We start from the raw sequence: 20,100 nt of genomic DNA, 5'->3' as shown, positions 1-20,100 counted from the left end.
CGTCAAAAAGGTTAAAAGTGAAATCACATTCCTAATCCCCCGAAAAGGTGCTGCCTTCCTGTGCATCATCAGAAGAACTGCTGGCACCGCATGCTGTTAATCACTAGAGATGGGTATTTATGATTGGTACAATTCTTTTTTCTGTGATATAAATCCAGGCACTAAATGATTACCATGGACCCAAGATAAAAATGCTGATCACAGGAAAAAGAAACACATATCCGCCCAGAAGGTGGAATTGAACCACTCTGTTGCTAAACAGCTACAGGTTTGAAGCCTGCACCCCAGACCACTGAGGCTCATCCGGGCAGTGGCGAAGAGAACAGCACCATATATATGTCACCTGCAAACAGTATCTCTCACTAATAGAGTCGGAAAGAAGCAGTTTGAACTGAATTAAACTGAGTTTCTGCTTCAGGCCAGGGGACATCCATTATTGATAACCTTAACTGTCCTGCCTTGAGAGAAAAAAAATCAAGGAAAACGACGCCACTACTTGTATGTAAATCACTGCATGGACTTCTGGGTAACTTGGAAGGAGCTGAGGCTTCCTTGTATAATGTGGTCAAAGTACAGGCAATACGTTCTTCACATGTGGCGATGCTGGCAGCGCTTTGAAATCCCTGAGCTTTTCCGTGGAATTATCTATCAACTGATTTATTTTTAGTATTAGTAGAGCGCAGAGTTCACCACCAGGGTGGCCTCTTGGCACTTTGAGTGTATTGTACATAATGCATTTACAGGAATTATAACGTGTAAACCTATCTGGGGAGCAGTAGAGGCTGTACAGGGGTGGGGGATGTTGACCATCGCATGAACATTAGAGGAGGGGGAGGAGACTGGAGAAATCAGGGGAGCAGGGCTGGGGCTCCCCATTCAGTTGCAGCTATCTGCTCGTTTTGCGCTTTAAGTGCACACGCATCACGTTCTCCTCACTGTTTTTTTCCTGCATTTTTTACTAGAAATGGTGAGCACAGTGTAACAATAATGTCTTCTTTGTGTCGCTCTTTAGCCAAAAGCGCTTTACAGAGATCAAGTTTATAAAATTATTTTTGTCCAATCGAAACTCGTGTTCATTTTATCGACCTCGGAATGATGAGAGGCGGAGCTGATCTTGCTGAGATTCACACCAGCTACCTGCAAATTGCAGCAGTGAGCACTCAACCTGCTGAGCTATTTTACGTTCTGCCCAGTACATGGGGAACGGTAGTTATATTGCCGCTAAAACACTAGAGGTGGTGGAAGGAAGAATGAGAGACGAGTGGGCAATGTGGGGCAAGGCTGTGAATATACATCATCCCGTTAGATTCCACACACACCCGGCTGAGTGTCCTCGCGCCACCGCTGTGGGTGCTGCTGGGGGTGGAAGGGTGAACACCTGCTGGGGATCTTCAGTAGAGTGCAGAGCTGCATTGAGGAGGTGCAGGAAGTCAAATGCCATCAGGGTAAAGGGGTTCCTTCCACTTGAGAACAAAGCAAAGGGCTTACATCTGGAAGTGGTGCAAGGCGATGCTGGAGTTTTGAGGGACTGCTGACTTTGAGAGGTTAGATGATGAATGGTGGTCTGTGGTGAGGTGGCTTAGGCTAGCTAGCAGGGCTAGCCATGCTGACTTTGAGAGGGGAGATGATGAATGGTGGTCTATGGTGAGGTGGCTTAGGCTAGCGAGCAGTGCTAGCAATGCTAACCTTGAGAGGGGGAGGTGATGAATGGTGTTCTGTGGTGAGGTGCTTAGACTAATTAGCAGGGCTAGCAATGCTGACAATGAGAGGGGATCTGATGAATGGTGGTCTGTGTGATAGGTGGCTTAGGCTAGTTAGCAGGACTAGCAATGCTGACTTTGAGAGGGGAGATGATGAATGGTGGTCTGTGGTCAGATGGCTTACGCTAGCTAGCAGGGCTGGCAATGCTGACTTTGAGGGTGCAGATGATGAAGGGTGGTCTATGGTGAGGTGGCTTAGGCTAGCTAGCAGGGCTAGCAATGCTGACTTTGAGATGGTAGATGATGAATAGTGGTCTATGGTGGGGCTGCTTAGGCTAGCTAGCAGGGCTAGCAATGCTAACTTTGAGAGAAGAGATGATGAATGGTGGTCTATGGCGAGGCTGCTTAGGCTTGCTAGCAGGGGTAGCAATGCTTTGGGAGGGGAGATGATGAATGGTGGTCTATGGTGAGATGGCTTAGGCAAGCTAGCAGGGCTAGCAATGCTGACTTTGAGAGGGGATCTGATGAATGGTGGTCTATGGTGAGGTGGTTTAGGCTAGCTAGCAGGGCTAGCAATGCTGACTTTGAGAGGGGAGATGATGAATGGTGGTCTACGGTGAGATGGTTTATGCTAGCTAGCAGGGCTAGCAATGCTGACTTTGAGGCTGGAGATGATGAATGGTGGTCTGTGGTGAGGTGGCTTAGGCTATCTAGCAGGGCTAGCATTGCTGACTTTGAGAGGGGAGGTGATGAATGGTGGTCTGTGGTGAGGTGGCTTAGGCTAGCTAGCAGGGCTAGCAATGCTGACTTTGAGAGGGGAGATGATGAATGGTGATCTATGGTGAGGTGGCTTAGGCTAGCTAGCAGGGCTACCAATGCTGACTTTGAGAGGGGAGATGATGAATGATGGTCTATGGTGAGATGGCTTAGTTTAGCCATCAGGGCTAGCAATGCTGACTTTGAGGGTGGAGACGATGAATGGTGGTCTATGGTGAGGTGGCTTAGGCTAGCTAGCAGGACTAGCAATGCTGACCTTGAGAGGGCAGGTGGTGAATGGTGTTCTGTGGTGAGGGGCTTAGGCTATCTAGCAGGGCTAGCAATACTGACCTTGAGAGGGGAGGTGATGAATGGTGGTCTGTAGTGAGGCACTTAGGCTAGCTAGCAGGGCTAGCAATGCTGACTTTGAGAGTGTAGGTGATGAATGGTGGTCTGTGGTGAGGTCTCTTAGGCTAGCTAGCAGGGCTAGCAATGCTGACTTCGAGCGTGGAGATGATGAATGGTGGTCTATGGTGAGATGGATTATGCTAGCTAGCAGGGCTAGCACTGCTGATTTGAGCGTGGAGATGATGCATGGTGGTCTATGGTGAGGTGGCTTAGGCTAGCTAGCAGGGCTAGCACTGCTGATTTGAACGTGGAGATGATGCATGGTGGTCTATGGTGAGGTGGCTTAGGCTAGCTAGCTGGGCTAGCAATGCTGATTTTGAGAGAGGAGATGATGAATGGTGGTCTATGGTGAGATGGCTTAGTTAAGCCATCAGGGCTAGCAATGCTGACTTTGAGAGGGGAGATGATGAATCATGGCCTATGGTGAGGTGGCTTTGGCTAGCTAGCAGGGCTACCAATGCTGACTTTGAGAGGGGAGATGATGAATGGTGGTCTATGGTGAGATGGCTTAGTTAAGCCATCAGGGCTAGCAATGCTGTCTTTGAGGGTGGAGACGATGAATGGTGGTCTATGGAGAGGTGGCTTAGGCTAGCTAGCAGGACTAGCAATGCTGAATTTGAGAGGGCAGGTGATGAATGGTGTTCTGTGGTGAGGGGCTTAGGCTATCTAGCAGGGCTAGCAATACTGACCTTGAGAGGGGAGGTGATGAATGGTGGTCTGTGGTGTGGCACTTAGGCTAGCTAGCAGGGCTAGCAATGCTGACTTTGAGGCTGGAGATGATGAATAGTGGTCAGTGGTGAGGTGGCTTAGGGTATCTAGCAGGGCTAGCAGTGCTGACTTTGAGGGTGGAGATGATGAATGGTGGTCTATGGTGAGATGGCTTAGGCCAGTTAGCAGGGCTAGCAATGCTGACTTTGAGGGTGGAGATGAAAGGTGGTCTTTTTGTGAGGTGGCTTAGGCTAGTTAACAGGTCTAGCACTGCTTACTTTGAGAGGGGAGGTGATGAATGGTGGTCTGTAGTGGGGTGGCTTAGGCTAGCTAGCAGGGCTAGCAATTGTGACTTTGAGAGGGGAGAGGGTGAATGGTTTTCTATGGTGAGGTGGCTTAGGATAGCTAGCAGGGCTAGCAATGCTGACTTTGAGCGTGGAGATGATGAATGGTGGTCTATGGTGAGATGGCTTAGGCTAGCTAGCAGGGCTAGCACTGCTGATTTGAGCGTGGAGATGATGCATGGTGGTCTATGGTGAGTTGGCTTAGGCTAGTTAGCAGGGCTAGCAATGCTGACTTTGAGAGAGGAGATGATGAATGATGGGCTGTGGTGAGGCGGATTAGGCTAGCTAGCAGGGCTAACAATTCTGACTTTCAGAGGGGAGATGATGAATGTTGGCCTATGGTGAGGTGGCTTAGGCTAGCTAACAGGGCTAGCAATACTGACATTGAGGTTGGAGATGATGAATGGTGGTCTATGGTGAGATGGCTTAGGCTAGTTAGCAGGGCTAGCAATGCTTTCTTTGAGAGGGGAGATGATGAATGGTGGTCTGTGGTGAGATGGCTTAGGCTAGCTAGCAGGGCTAGCACTGCTGATTTGAGCGTGGAGATAATGCATGGTGGTCTATGGTGAGTTGGCTTAGGCTAGTTAGCAGGGCTAGCAATGCTGACTTTGAGAGAGGAGATGATGAATGATGGGCTGTGGTGAGGCGGATTAGGCTAGCTAGCAGGGCTAACAATTCTGACTTTCAGAGGGGAGATGATGAATGTTGGCCTATGGTGAGGTGGCTTAGGCTAGCTAGCAGGGCTAGCAATGCTGACATTGAGGTTGGAGATGATGAATGGTGGTCTATGGTGAGATGGCTTAGGCTAGTTAGCAGGGCTAGCAATGCTTTCTTTGAGAGGGGAGATGATGAATGGTGCTCTGTGGTGAGGCGGCTTAGACTAGCTAGCAGGGCTAGCAATTGTGACTTTGAGAGGGGAGATGATGAATGGTGGTCTATGGTGAGGTGGTTTAGGATAGCTAGCAGGGCTAGCAATGCTGACTTTGAGGGTGGAGAAGATGAATGGTGGTCTATGGTGAGATGGCCTAGGCTAGTTAGCAGGGCTAGCAATGCTTACTTTGAGAGGGGAGGTGATGAATGGTGGTCTATGGTGAGATGGCTTAGGCTAGCTAACAGGGCTAGCAATGCTGACTTTGAGGGTGGAGATGATGAATGATGGTCTGTGGTGAGATGGCTTAGGCTAGCTAGTAGGACTAGCAATGCTGATGTTGAGGGTGGAGTTGAATGGTGGTCTGTGGTGAGGTGGCTTAGGCTAGCTAGCAGGGCTTGCAATGCTGACTTTTAGAGGGGAGATGATGAATGGTAGTCTATAGTGAGGTGGCTTAGGCTAGCTAGCAGGGCTATCAACGCTGACTTTGAGGGTGGAGATGATGAATGGTGGTCTATGGTGAGCCCATGCAGTATCATCAGACATTGTTTGTGCAGGCAAAAACAGTGTATTCCCAGGAGGAGTAAGGGGTGTGACCACAGAGGTTATATCAAAGGGGGCCTGGTTATTTGCATTGTCAAAAAAAGTTAAAAGTGAAATCACATTGCTAATCCCCTGAAAAGGTGCTGCCTTCCTGTGCATCATCAGAAGAACTGCTGGCACCGCATGCTGTTAATAACTAGAGATGGGTATTTATGATTGGTACAATTCTTTTTTCTGTGATATAAATCCAGGCACTAAATGATTACCATGGACCCAAGATAAAAATGCTGATCACAGGAAAAAGAAACACATATCCGCCCAGAAGGTGGAATTGAACCACTCTGTCGCTAAACAGCTACAGGTTTGAAGCCTGCACCCCAGACCACTGAGGCTCATCCGGGCAGTGGTGGAGCAGAACAACACCATATATATGTCACCTGTAAACAGTATCTCTAACTAATAGAGTGGGAAAGAAGCCTTTTGAACTGAATTAAACTGAGTTTCTGCTTCAGGTTTAGGACACCATTATTGATAACCTTAACTGTCCTGATTTGATAGAAAAAAATCAAGGAAAACGACGCCACTACTTGTATGTAAATCACTGCATGGACTTCTGGGTAACTTGGAAGGAGCTGCAGCTTCCTTGTATGATGTGGTCAAAGTACAGGCAATACATTCTTCACATGTGGCGATGCTGGCAGTGCTTTGAAATCCCTGAGCTGATCCGTGGAATTATCTATGAACTGATTTATGTTTAGTATTAGTAGAGCGCAGAGTTCACCACCAGGGTGGCCTCTTGGCACTTTGAGTGTATTGTACATAATGCATTTGTAGGAATTATAACGTGTACACCTATCTGGGGAGCAGTAGAGGCTGTACGAGGGTGGGGGAGGTTGACAATCGCATGATCATTAGAGGAGGGGGAGCAGACTGGAGAAATCAGGGGAGCAGGGCTGGGGCTCCCCATTCAGTGGCAGCTATCTGCTGTTTTTGCTCTTTAAGTGCACACGCATCACGTTCTCCTCACTGTTTTTTTTCAGCATTTTTTACTAGAAATGGTGAGCACAGGGTAATAATAATTTCTTCTTTGTGTCGCTCTTTAGCCAAAAGCGCTTCACAGAGATCAAGTTTATAAAATGATTTTTGCCCAATCGAAATTCGTGTTCATTTTATCGAGCTCGGAATGATGAGAGGCGGAGCTGACCTTCCTGGGATTCACACCAGCTTCCTGCAAATTGCAGCAGCGAGCGCTCAACCTGCTGAACTATCTTACCAGCTGCCCAGTACATGGGGAACGGTAGTGATATTACCGCTAAAACACTAGAGGTGGTGGAAGGAAGAATGAGAGACGAGTGGGCAATGTGGGGCAAGGCTGTGAATATACATTATCCCGTTAGATTCCACACACACCCAGCTGAGTGTCCTCGAGCCACCGCTGTGGGTGTTGCTAGGGGTGGAAAGGTGAACACCTGCTGGGGATCTTCAGTAGAGTGCAGAGCTGCATTGAGGAGGTGCAGGAAGTCAAATGCCCTCAGGGTAAAGGGGTTCCTTCCACTTGAGAGCAAAGCAGAGGGCCTACATCTGGAAGCCGTGCAAGGCGATATTGGAGTTTTGAGGCAATGCTGACTTTGAGAGGGGGAGATGATGAATGGTGGTCTATGGTGAGGTGGCTTAAGCTAGCTAGCAGGACTAGCAATGCTGACCTTGAGAGGGCAGGTGATGAATGGTGTTCTGTGGTGAGGCGCTTAGGTTAGCTAGCAGGGCTAGCCATGCAGACTTTGAGAGGGGAGGTGATGAATGGTGGTCTGTGGTTAGGTGGCTTACACTAGCTAGCAGGGCTAGCAATGCTGACCTTGAGAGGGGAGGTGATGAATGGTGGTCTGTGGAGAGGCACTTAGGCTACCTAGCAGGGCCAGCAATGCTGACTTTGAGAGGGGAGGTGATGAATGGTGGTCTGTGGTGAGGTGGCTTAGGCTAGCTAGCAGGGCTAGCAATGCTGACTTTGAGCGTGGAGATGATGAATGGTGGTCTATGGTGAGGTGGCCTGCTGACTTTGAGAGGGGAGATGATGAATGGTGGTCTATGGTGAGATGGCTTAGGCTAGCTAGCAGGGCTAGCAATGCTGACTTTGAGAGAGGAGATGATGAATGATGGTCTGTGGTGAGGCGGATTAAGCTAGCTAGCAGGACTAGCAATTCTGACTTTGAGAGGGGAGATGATGAATGGTGGCCTATGGTGAGGTGGCTTAGGCTAGCTAGCAGGGCTAGCAATGCTGACTTTGAGGGTGGGGATGATGAATGCTGGTCTATGGTGAGATGGGTTAGGCTAGTTAGCAGGGCTAGCAATGCTTACTTTGAGAGGGGAGAACACGAATGGTGGTCTGTGGTGAGCCAGCTTAGGCTAGCTAGCAGGGCTAGTAATTGTGACTTTGAGAGGGGAGATGATGAATGGTGATCTATCGTGAGGTGGCTTAGGCTAGCTAGCAGGGCTAGCCATTCTGACTTTGATAGGGGAGATGATGAATGGTGCTCTATGGTGAGATGGCTTAGTTTCGCCATCAAGGCTAGCAATGCTGACTTTGAGGGTGGAAAGGATGAATGGTGGTCTATGGTGAGGTGGCTTAAGCTAGCTAGCAGGACTAACAATGCTGACCTTGAGAGAGCAGGTGATGAATGGTGTTCTGTGGTGAGGGGCTTAGGCTAGCTAGCAGGGCTAGCAATACTGACCTTGAGAGGGGAGGTGATGAATGGTGGTCTGTGGTGAGGCACTTAGGCTAGCTAGCAGGGCTAGCAATGCTGACTTTGAGAGGGTAGGTGATGAATGGTGGTCTGTGGTGAGGTGTCTTAGGCTAGCTAGCAGGGCTAGCAATGCTGATCTCGAGCGTGGAGATGATGAATGGTGGTCTATGGTGAGATGGCTTAGGCTAGTTAGCAGGGCTAGCAATGCTTACTTTGAGAGAGGAGATGACGAATGGTGGTCTGTGGTGAGGCGGCTTAGGCTAGCTAGCAGGGCTAGCAATTGTGACTTTGAGAGGGGAGATGATGAACGGTGGTCTATGGTGAGGTGGCTTAGGATAGCTAGCAGGGCTAGCATTGCTGACTTTGAGGGTGGAGATGATGAATGGTGGTCTATGGTGAGATGGCTTAGGCTAGTTAGCAGGGCTAGCAATGCTTACTTTGAGAGTGGAGATGACGAATGGTGGTCTGTGGTGAGGCGGCTTAGGCTAGCTAGCAGGGCTAGCAATTGTGACTTTGAGAGGGGAGATGATGAATGGTGGTCTATGGTGAGGTGGCTTAGGATAGCTAGCAGGGCTAGCCATGCAGACTTTGAGAGGGGAGGTGATGAATGGTGGTCTGTGGTTAGGTGGCTTACACTAGGTAGCAGGGCTAGCAATGCTGACCTTGAGAGGGGAAGTGATGAATGGTGGTCTGTGGAGTGGTACTTAGGCTACCTAGCAGGGCCAGCAATGCTGACTTTGAGAGGGGAGGTGATGAATGGTGGTCTGTGGTGAGGTGGCTTAGGCTAGCTAGCAGGGCTAGCAATGCTGACTTTGAGCGTGGAGATGATGAATGGTGGTCTATGGTGAGGTGGCCTGCTGACTTTGAGAGGGGAGATGATGAATGGTGGTCTATGGTGAGATGGCTTAGGCTAGCTAGCAGGGCTAGAAATGCTGACTTTGAGAGAGGAGATGATGAATGATGGTCTGTGGTGAGGCGGATTAGGCTAGCTAGCAGGGCTAGCAATTCTGACTTTGAGAGGGGAGATGATGAATGGTGGCCTATGGTGAGGTGGCTTAGGCTAGCTAGCAGGGCTAGCAATGCTGACTTTGAGGGTGGGGATGATGAATGCTGGTCTATGGTGAGATGGCTTAGGCTAGTTAGCAGTGCTAGCAATGCTTACTTTGGGAGGGGAGAACACGAATGGTGGTCTGTGGTGAGGCAGCTTAGGCTAGCTAGCAGGGCTAGTAATTGTGACTTTGAGAGGGGAGATGATGAATGGTGATCTATCGTGAGGTGGCTTAGGCTAGCTAGCAGGGCTAGCCATTCTGACTTTGAGAGGGGAGATGATGAATGGTGCTCTATGGTGAGATGGCTTAGGTTAGCCAACAGGGCTAGCAGCGCTGACTTTGAGGGTGGAGAGGATGAATGGTGGTCTGTGGTGAGATGGCTTAGGCTAGCTAGTATGACTAGCAATGCTGATGTTGAGGGTGGAGATGAAAGGTGGTCTTTGGTGAGGTGGCTTAGGCTAGTTAATAGGGGTAGCAATGCTTACTTTGAGAGGGGAGGTGATGAATGGTGGTCTGTAGTGGGGTGGCTAAGGCTTGCTAGCAGGGCTAGCAATGCTGACTTCGAGAGTGTAGATGATGAATGGTGGTCTATGGTGAGATGGCTTAGGCTAGCTAGCAGGACTAGCAATGCTGACCTTGAGTGGGGAGGTGATGAATGGTGGTCTATGGTGAGATGACTTAGGCTAGCTAGGAGGGCTAGCCATGCTGACTTTGAGGGCGGAGAGGATGAATGGTGGTCTCTGGTGAGATGGCTTAGGCTAGCTAGTAGGAATAGCAATGCAGATGTTGAGGGTGGAGTTGAATGGTGGTCTGTGGTGAGGTGGCTTAGGCTAGCTAGCAGGGCTAGCAATGCTGACTTTGAGAGGGGAGATGACGAATGGTGGTCTATAGCCAGATGGCTTATGCTAGTTAGCAGGGCTAGCAATGCTTACTTTGAGAGTGGAGATGATGAATGGTGGTCTATGGTGAGATGGCTTAGGCTAGCTAGCAGGGCTAGCAATTGTGACTTTGAGAGGGGAGATGATGAATGGTGGTCTGTAGTGGGGTGGCTTAGGCTTGCTAGCAGGGCTAGCAATGCTGACTTCGAGAGTGTAGATGATGAATGGTGGTCTATGGTGAGATGGCTTAGGCTAGCTAGCAGGACTAGCAATGCTGACCTTGAGTGGGGAGGTGATGAATGGTGGTCTATGGTGAGATGACTTAGGCTAGCTAGGAGGGCTAGCCATGCTGACTTTGAGGGCGGAGAGGATGAATGGTGGTCTCTGGTGAGATGGCTTAGGCTAGCTAGTAGGAATAGCAATGCAGATGTTGAGGGTGGAGTTGAATGGTGGTCTGTGGTGAGGTGGCTTAGGCTAGCTAGCAGGGCTAGCACTGCTGACTTTGAGGGTGGAGATGATGAATGGTGGTCTATGGTGAGATGGCTTAGGCTAGTTAGCAGGGCTAGCAATGCTTACTTTGAGAGTGGAGATGACGAATGGTGGTCTGTGGTGAGGCGGCTTAGGCTAGCTAGCAGGGCTAGCAATTCTGACTTTGAGAGGGGAGATGATGAATGGTGGTCTATGGTGAGGTGGCTTAGGATAGCTAGCAGGGCTAGCATTGCTGACTTTGAGGGTGGAGATGATGAATGGTGGTCTATGGTGAGATGGCTTAGGCTAGTTAGCAGGGCTAGCAATGCTTACTTTGAGAGTGGAGATGACGAATGGTCGTCTGTGGTGAGGCGGCTTAGGCTAGCTAGCAGGGCTAGCAATTGTGACTTTGCGAGGGGAGATGATGAATGGTGGTCTATGGTGAGGTGGCTTAGGATAGCTAGCAGGGCTAGCCATGCAGACTTTGAGAGGGGAGGTGATGAATGGGGGTCTGTGGTTAGGTGGCTTACACTAGGTAGCAGGGCTAGCAATGCTGACCTTGAGAGGGGAAGTGATGAATGGTGGTCTGTGGAGTGGTACTTAGGCTACCTAGCAGGGCCAGCAATGCTGACTTTGAGAGGGGAGGTGATGAATGGTGGTCTGTGGTGAGGTGGCTTAGGCTAGCTAGCAGGGCTAGCAATGCTGACTTTGAGCGTGGAGATGATGAATGGTGGTCTATGGTGAGGTGGCCTGCTGACTTTGAGATGGGAGATGATGAATGGTGGTCTATGGTGAGATGGCTTAGGCTAGCTAGCAGGGCTAGCAATGCTGACTTTGAGAGAGGAGATGATGAATGATGGTCTGTGGTGAGGCGGATTAGGCTAGCTAGCAGGGCTAGCAATTCTGACTTTGAGAGGGGAGATGATGAATGGTGGCCTATGGTGAGGTGGCTTAGGCTAGCTAGCAGGGCTAGCAATGATGACTTTGAGGGTGGGGATGATGAATGCTGGTCTATGTTGAGATGGCTTAGGCTAGTTAGCAGTGCTAGCAATGCTTACTTTGGGAGGGGAGAACACGAATGGTGGTCTGTGGTGAGGCAGCTTAGGCTAGCTAGCAGGGCTAGTAATTGTGACTTTGAGAGGGGAGATGATGAATGGTGATCTATCGTGAGGTGGCTTAGGCTAGCTAGCAGGGCTAGCCATTCTGACTTTGAGAGGGGAGATGATGAATGGTGCTCTATGGTGAGATGGCTTAGGTTAGCCAACAGGGCTAGCAGCGCTGACTTTGAGGGTGGAGAGGATGAATGGTGGTCTGTGGTGAGATGGCTTAGGCTAGTTAGTAGGACTAGCAATGCTGATGTTGAGGGTGGAGATGAAAGGTGGTCTTTGGTGAGGTGGCTTAGGCTAGTTAATAGGGGTAGCAATGCTTACTTTGAGAGGGGAGTTGATGAATGGTGGTCTGTAGTGGGGTGGCTAAGGCTTGCTAGCAGGGCTAGCAATGCTGACTTCGAGAGTGTAGATGATGAATGGTGGTCTATGGTGAGATGGCTTAGGCTAGCTAGCAGGGCTAGCAATTGTGACTTTGAGAGGGGAGATGATGAATGGTGGTCTGTAGTGGGGTGGCTTAGGCTTGCTAGCAGGGCTAGCAATGCTGACTTCGAGAGTGTAGATGATGAATGGTGGTCTATGGTGAGATGGCTTAGGCTAGCTAGCAGGACTAGCAATGCTGACCTTGAGTGGGGAGGTGATGAATGGTGGTCTATGGTGAGATGACTTAGGCTAGCTAGGAGGGCTAGCAATGCTGACTTTGAGGGCGGAGAGGATGAATGGTGGTCTCTGGTGAGATGGCTTAGGCTAGCTAGTAGGAATAGCAATGCAGATGTTGAGGGTGGAGTTGAATGGTGGTCTGTGGTGAGGTGGCTTAGGCTAGCTAGCAGGGCTAGCAATGCTGGCTTTGAGAGGGGAGATGACGAATGGTGGTCTATAGCCAGATGGCTTATGCTAGTTAGCAGGGCTAGAAATGCTGACTTTGAGAGGGGAGATGATGAATGGTGGTCAATGGTCTATTGGCTTAATATAGTTAGCATGGCTAGCAATACTGACCTTGAGAGGGGAGGTGATGAATGGTGGTCTGTGGTGAGGCACTTAGGCTAGCTAGCAGGGCTAGCAATGCTGACTTTGAGAGGGTAGGTGATGAATGGTGGTCTGTGGTGAGTTGTCTTAGGCTAGCTAGCAGGGCTAGCAATGCTGACTTTGAGAGTGGAGATGATGAATGATGGTCTGTGGTGAGGCAGATTAGGCTAGCTAGCAGGGCTAGCAATTCTGACTTTGAGAGGGGATATGATGAATGGTGGCCTATGGTGAGGTGGCTTAGGCTAGCTAGCAGGGCTAGCAATGCTGACTTTGAGATGGGAGATGATGAATGGTGATCTATGGTGAGGTGGCTTAGGCTAGCTAGCAGGGCTACCAATGCTGACTTTGAGAGGGGAGATGATGAATGGTGGTCTATGGTGAGATGGCTTAGTTTAGCCATCAGGGCTAGCAATGCTGACTTTGAGGGTGGAGACGATGAATGGTGGTCTATGGTGAGGTGGCTTAGGCTAGCTAGCAGGACTAGCAATGCTGACCTTGAGAGGGCAGGTGATGAATGGTGTTCTGTGGTGAGGGGCTTAGGCTATCTAGCAGGGCTAGCAATACTGACCTTGAGAGGGGAGGTGATGAATGGTGGTCTGTGGTGAGGCACTTAGGCTAGCTAGCAGGGCTAGCAATGCTGACTTTGAGAGTGTAGGTGATGAATGGTGGTCTGTGGTGAGGTCTCTTAGGCTAGCTAGCAGGGCTAGCAATGCTGACTTCGAGCGTGGAGATGATGAATGGTGGTCTATGGTGAGATGGATTATGCTAGCTAGCAGGGCTAGCATTGCTGATTTGAGCGTGGAGATGATGCATGGTGGTCTATGGTGAGGTGGCTTAGGCTAGCTAGCAGGACTAGCAATGCTGACCTTGAGAGGGCAGGTGATGAATGGTGTTCTGTGGTGAGGGGCTTAGGCTATCTAGCAGGGCTAGCAATACTGACCTTGAGAGGGGAGGTGATGAATGGTGGTCTGTGGTGAGGCACTTAGGCTAGCTAGCAGGGCTAGCAATGCTGACTTTGAGAGTGTAGGTGATGAATGATGTTATGTGGTGAGGCGGTTTAGGCTAGCTAGCAGGGCTAGCAATTCTGACTTTGAGAGGGGAGATGATGAATCGTGGCCTATGGTGAGGTGGCTTTGGCTAGCTAGCAGGGCTACCAATGCTGACTTTGAGAGGGGAGATGATGAATGGTGGTCTATGGTGAGATGGCTTAGTTTAGCCATCAGGGCTAGCAATGCTGACTTTGAGGGTGGAGACGATGAATGGTGGTCTATGGAGAGGTGGCTTAGGCTAGCTTGCAGGACTAGCAATGCTGAACTTGAGAGGGCAGGTGATGAATGGTGTTCTGTGGTGAGGGGCTTAGGCTATCTAGCAGGGCTAGCAATACTGACCTTGAGAGGGGAGGTGATGAATGGTGGTCTGTGGTGTGGCACTTAGGCTAGCTAGCAGGGCTAGCAATGCTGACTTTGAGAGTGTAGGTGATGAATGGTGGTCTGTGGTGAGGTCTCTTAGGCTAGCTAGCAGGGCTAGCAATGCTGACTTCGAGCGTGGAGATGATGAATGGTGGTCTATGGTGAGGTGGCCTGCTGACTTTGAGAGGGGAGATGATGAATGGTGGTCTATGGTGAGATGGATTATGCTAGCTAGCAGGGCTAGCACTGCTGATTTGAGCGTGGAGATGATGCATGGTGGTCTATGGTGAGGTGGCTTAGGCTAGCTAGCAGGGCTAGCACTGCTGATTTGAGCGTGAAGATGATGCATGGTGGTCTATGGTGAGGTGGCTTAGGCTAGCTAGCATGGCTAGCAATGCTGACTTTGAGAGAGGAGATGATGAATGATGGTATGTGGTGAGGCGGTTTAGGCTAGCTAGCAGGGCTAGCAATTCTGACTTTGAGAGGGGAGATGATGAATGGTGGCCTATGGTGAGGTGGCTTAGGCTAGCTAGCAGGGCTAGCAATGCTGACTTTGAGGTTGGAGATGATGAATGGTGGTCTATGGTGAGATGGCTTAGGCTAGTTAGCAGGGCTAGCAATGATTTCTTTGAGAGGGGAGATGAAGAATGGTGGTCTGTGGTGAGGCGTCTTAGGCTAGCTAGCAGGGCTAGCAATTGTGACTTTGAGAGGGGAGATGATGAATGGTGGTCTATGGTGAGGTGGCTTAGGATAGCTAGCAGGGCTAGCAATTCTGACTTTGGGGGTGGAGATGATGAATGGTGGTCTATGGTGAGATGGCCTAGGCTAGTTAGCTGGGCTAGCAATGCTTACTTTGAGAGGGTAGATGATGAATGGTGGTCTGTGGTTAGGTGGCTTACACTAGCTAGCAGGGCTAGCAATGCTGACCTTGAGAGGGGAGGTGATGAATGGTGGTCTGTGGAGAGGCACCTAGGCTACCTAGCAGGGCCAGCAATGCTGACTTTGAGAGGGGAGATGATGAATGGTGGTCTATGGTGAGGTGGCCTGCTGACTTTGAGAGGGGAGATGATGAATGGTGGTCTGTAGTGGGGTGGCTAAGGCTTGCTAGCAGGGCTAGCAATGCTTACTTTGAGAGGGGAGGTGATGAATGGTGGTCTGTAGTGGGGTGGCTTAGGCTTGCTAGCAGGGCTAGCAATGCTGACTTCGAGAGGGTAGATGATGAATGGTGGTCTATGGTGAGATGGCTTAGGCTAGCTAGCAGGGCTAGCAATGCTGACTTTGAGGGTGGAGATGATGAATGGTGTTCTGTGGTGAGGCGCTTAGGCTAGCTAGCAGGGCTAGCAATGCAGACTTTGAGAGGGGGGTGATGAAAGGTGGTCTGTGGTTAGGTGGCTTACACTTGCTAGCAGAGCTAGTAATGCTGACCTTGAGAGGGGAGGTGATGAATGTTGGTCTGTGGAGAGGCGCTTAGGCTACCTAGCAGGGCCAGCAATGCTGACTTTGAGAGGGGAGGTGATGAATGGTGGTCTGTGGTGAGGTGGCTTAGGCTAGCTAGCAGGCCTAGCAATGCTGACTTTGAGCGTGGAGATGATGAATGGTGGTCTATGGTGAGGTGGCCTGCTGACTTTGAGAGGGGAGATGATGAATGGTGGTCTATGGTGAGATGGCTTAGGCTAGCTAGCAGGGCTTGCAATGCTGACTTTGAGAGAGGAGATGATGAATGATGGTCTGTGGTGAGGCGGATTAGGCTATCTAGCAGGGCTAGTAATTGTGACTTTGAGAGGGGAGATGATGAATGGTGATCTATCATGAGGTGGCTTAGGCTAGCTAGCAGGGCTAGCCATTCTGACTTTGAGAGGGGAGATGATGAATGGTGGTCTATGGTGAGATGGCTTAGTTTAGCCATCAAGGCTAGCAATGCTGACTTTGTGGGTGGAGAGGATGAATGGTGGTCTATGGTGAGGTGCTTAGGCTAGCTAGCAGGACTAGCAATGCTTACTTTGAGAGGGGAGGTGATGAATGGTGGTCTGTAGTGGGGTGGCTTAGGCTTGCTAGCAGGCCTAGCAATGCTGACTTCGAGAGGGTAGATGATGAATGGTGGTCTATGGTGAGATGGTTTAGGCCAGCTAGCAGGACTAGCAATGCTGACTTTGAGAGGGAGATGATGAATGGTGGTCTATGGTGAGATGGCTTAGGTTAGCCATCAGGGATAGCAATGCTGACTTTGAGGGTGGAGAGGATGAATGGTGGTCTGTGGTGGGATGGCTTAGGCTAGCTAGTAGGACTAGCAATGCTGACGTTGAGGGTGGAGATGAAAGGTGGTCTTTTGTGAGGTGGCTTAGGCTAGTTAACAGGGCTAGCAATGCTTACTTTGAGAGGGGAGGTGATGAATGGTGGTCTGTAGTGGGGTGGCTTAGGCTAGCTAGCAGGGCTAGCAATGCTGACTTCGAGAGTGTAGATGATGAATGGTGGTCTATGGTGAGAAGGCTTAGGCTAGCTAGCAGGGCTAGCAATGCTGACTTTGAGAGGGGAGATGATGAATGGTGGTCTATGGTGAGATGACTTAGGCTAGCTAGGAGGGCTAGCAACGCTGACTTTGAGGGTGGAGAGGATGAATGGTGGTCTGTGGTGAGATGGCTTAGGCTAGCTAGTAGGACTAGCAATGCTGATGTTGAGGGTGGAGTTGAATGGTGGTCTGTGGTGAGGTGGCTTAGGCTAGCTAGTAGGACTAGCAATGCTGACGTTGAGGGTGGAGATGAAAGGTGGTCTTTTGTGAGGTGGCTTAGGCTAGTTAGCAGGGCTAGAAATGCTGACTTTGAGAGGAAAGATGATGAATGGTGGTCTATGGTGAGATGGCTTAGGCCAGCTAGCAGGGCTAGCAATGCTGACTTTGAGAGGGGAGATGATGAATGGTGGTCTATGGTGAGATGGCTTAGGTTAGCCTTCAGGGCTAGCAATGCTGACTTTGAGGGTGAAGAGGATGAATGGTGGTCTGTGGTGAGATGGCTTAGGCTAGCTAGTAGGACTAGCAATGCTGACGTTGAGGGTGGAGATGAAAGGTGGTCTTTTGTGAGGTGGCTTAGGCTAGTTAACAGGGCCTGCAATACTTACTTTGAGAGGGGAGGTGATGAATTGTGGTCTGTAGTGGGGTGGCTTAGGCTAGCTAGCAGGGCTAGCAAAGCTGACTTCGAGAGTGTAGATGATGAATGGTGGTCTATGGTGAGGTGGCTTAGGCTAGCTAGCAGGGCTAGCAATGCTGAGTTTGAGAGGGGAGATGAAGAATGGTGGTCTATGATGAGATGACTTAGGCTAGATAGGAGGGCTAGCAACGCTGACTTTGAGGGCAGAGAAGATGAATGGTGGTCTGTGGTGAGATGGCTTAGGCTAGCTAGTAGGACTAGCAATGCTGATGTTGAGGGTGGAGTTGAATGGTGGTCTGTGGTGAGGTGGCTTAGGCTAGCTAGCAGGGCTAGCAATGCTGACTTTGAGAGGGGAGATGACGAATGGTGGTCTATAGCCAGATGGCTTATGCTAGTTAGCAGGGCTAGAAATGCTGACTTTGAGAGGGGAGATGATGAATGGTGGTCAATGGTCAGATGGCTTAATCTAGTTAGCATTGCTAGCAATGCTGACTTTGAGAGGGGGAGATGATGAATGGTGGTCTATGGTGAGGTGGCTTAGGCTAGCTAGCAGGACTAGCAATGCTGACCTTGAGAGGGGAGATGATGAATGATGGTCTGTGGTGAGGTGGATTAGGCTAGCTAGCAGGGCTAGCAATTCTGACTTTCAGAGGGGAGATGATGAATGTTGGCCTATGGTGAGGTGGTTTAGGCTAGCTAGCAGGGCTAGCAATGCTGACTTTGAGGATGGAGATGATGAATGGTGGTCTATGGTGAGATGGCTTAGGCTAGTTAGCAGGGCTAGCAATGCTTATTTTGAGAGGGGAGATGACGAATGGTGGTCTGTGGTGAGGCGGCTTAGGCTAGCTAGCAATGCTAGCAATTGTGACTTTGAGAGGGGAGATGATGAATGGTGGTCTATGGTGAGGTGGCTTAGGCTAGTTAGCAGGGCTAGCAATGCTGACATTGAGGTTGGAGATGATGAATGGTGGTCTATGGTGAGATGGCTTAGGCTAGTTAGCAGGGCTAGCAATGCTTTCTTTGAGAGGGGAGATGATGAATGGTGGTCTGTGGTGAGATGGCTTAGGCTAGCTAGCAGGGCTAGCACTGCTGATTTGAGCGTGGAGATAATGCATGGTGGTCTATGGTGAGTTGGCTTAGGCTAGTTAGCAGGGCTAGCAATGCTGACTTTGAGAGAGGAGATGATGAATGATGGGCTGTGGTGAGGCGGATTAGGCTAGCTAGCAGGGCTAACAATTCTGACTTTCAGAGGGGAGATGATGAATGTTGGCCTATGGTCAGGTGGCTTAGGCTAGCTAGCAGGGCTAGCAATGCTGACATTGAGGTTGGAGATGATGAATGGTGGTCTATGGTGAGATGGCTTAGGCTAGTTAGCAGGGCTAGCAATGCTTTCTTTGAGAGGGGAGATGATGAATGGTGCTCTGTGGTGAGGCGGCTTAGGCTAGCTAGCAGGGCTAGCAATTGTGACTTTGAGAGGGGAGATGATGAATGGTGGTCTATGGTGAGGTGGTTTAGGATAGCTAGCAGGGCTAGCAATGCTGACTTTGAGGGTGGAGATGATGAATGGTGGTCTATGGTGAGATGGCCTAGGCTAGTTAGCAGGGCTAGCAATGCTTACTTTGAGAGGGGAGGTGATGAATGGTGGTCTATGGTTAGATGGCTTAGGCTAGCTAACAGGGCTAGCAATGCTGACTTTGAGGGTGGAGATGATGAATGATGGTCTGTGGTGAGATGGCATAGGCTAGCTAGTAGGACTAGCAATGCTGATGTTGAGGGTGGAGTTGAATGGTGGTCTGTGGTGAGGTGGCTTAGGCTAGCTAGCAGGGCTTGCAATGCTGACTTTTAGAGGGGAGATGATGAATGGTAGTCTATAGTGAGGTGGCTTAGGCTAGCTAGCAGGGCTAGCAACGCTGACTTTGAGGGTGGAGATGATGAATGGTGGTCTATGGTGAGCCCATGCAGTATCATCAGACATTGTTTGTGCAGGCAAAAACAGTGTATTCCCAGGAGGAGTAAGGGGGTGTGACCACATAGGTTATATCAAAGGGGGCCTGGTTATTTGCATTGTCAAAAAAAGTTAAAAGTGAAATCACATTGCTAATCCCCTGAAAAGGTGCTGCCTTCCTGTGCATCATCAGAAGAACTGCTGGCACCGCATGCTGTTAATCACTAGAGATGGGTATTTATGATTGGTACAATTCTTTTTTCTGTGATATAAATCCAGGCACTAAATGATTACCATGGACCCAAGATAAAAATGCTGATCACAGGAAAAAGAAACACATATCCGCCCAGAAGGTGGAATTGAACCACTCTGTCGCTAAACAGCTACAGGTTTGAAGCCTGCACCCCAGACCACTGAGGCTCATCCGGGCAGTGGTGGAGCAGGACAACACCATATATATGTCACCTGTAAACAGTATCTCTCACTAATAGAGTGAGAAAGAAGCCGTTTGAACTGAATTAAACTCAGTTTCTGCTTCAGGTTTGGGGACATCCATTATTGATAACCTTAACTGTCCTGATTTGATAGAAAAAAATCAAGGAAAACGACGCCACTACTTGTATGTAAATCACTGCATGGACTTCTGGGTAACTTGGAAGGAGCTGCAGCTTCCTTGTATGATGTGCTCAAAGTACAGGCAATACATTCTTCACATGTGGCGATGCTGGCAGTGCTTTGAAATCCCTGAGCTGATCCGTGGAATTATCTATGAACTGATTTATGTTTAGTATTAGTAGAGCGCAGAGTTCACCACCAGGGTGGCATCTTGGCACTTTGAGTGTATTGTACATAATGCATTTGCAGGAATTATAACGTGTACACCTATCTGGGGAGCAGTAGAGGCTGTACGAGGGTGGGGGAGGTTGACAATCGCATGATCATTAGAGGAGGGGGAGCAGACTGGAGAAATCAGGGGAGCAGGGCTGGGGCTCCCCATTCAGTGGCAGCTATCTG

General features: G+C 49.8%; 3 non-coding genes across 3 annotated transcripts; all 3 read right to left on the bottom strand.

The window, feature by feature from the left end:
* Positions 1-222: 222 nt before the first annotated feature.
* TRNASTOP-UCA (transfer RNA opal suppressor (anticodon UCA)) lies at positions 223-309 on the bottom strand. Its single transcript has one exon. It is a non-coding gene; the product is annotated as a tRNA-Sec (tRNA).
* Positions 310-5,642: 5,333 nt separating this feature from the next.
* Positions 5,643-5,729, bottom strand: TRNASTOP-UCA (transfer RNA opal suppressor (anticodon UCA)). Its single transcript has one exon. It is a non-coding gene; the product is annotated as a tRNA-Sec (tRNA).
* Positions 5,730-19,429: 13,700 nt separating this feature from the next.
* On the bottom strand, positions 19,430-19,516 carry TRNASTOP-UCA (transfer RNA opal suppressor (anticodon UCA)). Its single transcript has one exon. It is a non-coding gene; the product is annotated as a tRNA-Sec (tRNA).
* Positions 19,517-20,100: the final 584 nt, after the last annotated feature.

The sequence above is a fragment of the Ambystoma mexicanum genome, chromosome 13 (assembly GCF_040938575.1).
Source record: "Ambystoma mexicanum isolate Mex_15411 chromosome 13, UKY_AmexF1_1, whole genome shotgun sequence".
Classification (NCBI taxonomy): domain Eukaryota; kingdom Metazoa; phylum Chordata; class Amphibia; order Caudata; family Ambystomatidae; genus Ambystoma; species Ambystoma mexicanum.
This window is presented reverse-complemented; position numbering and strand designations above follow the sequence as displayed.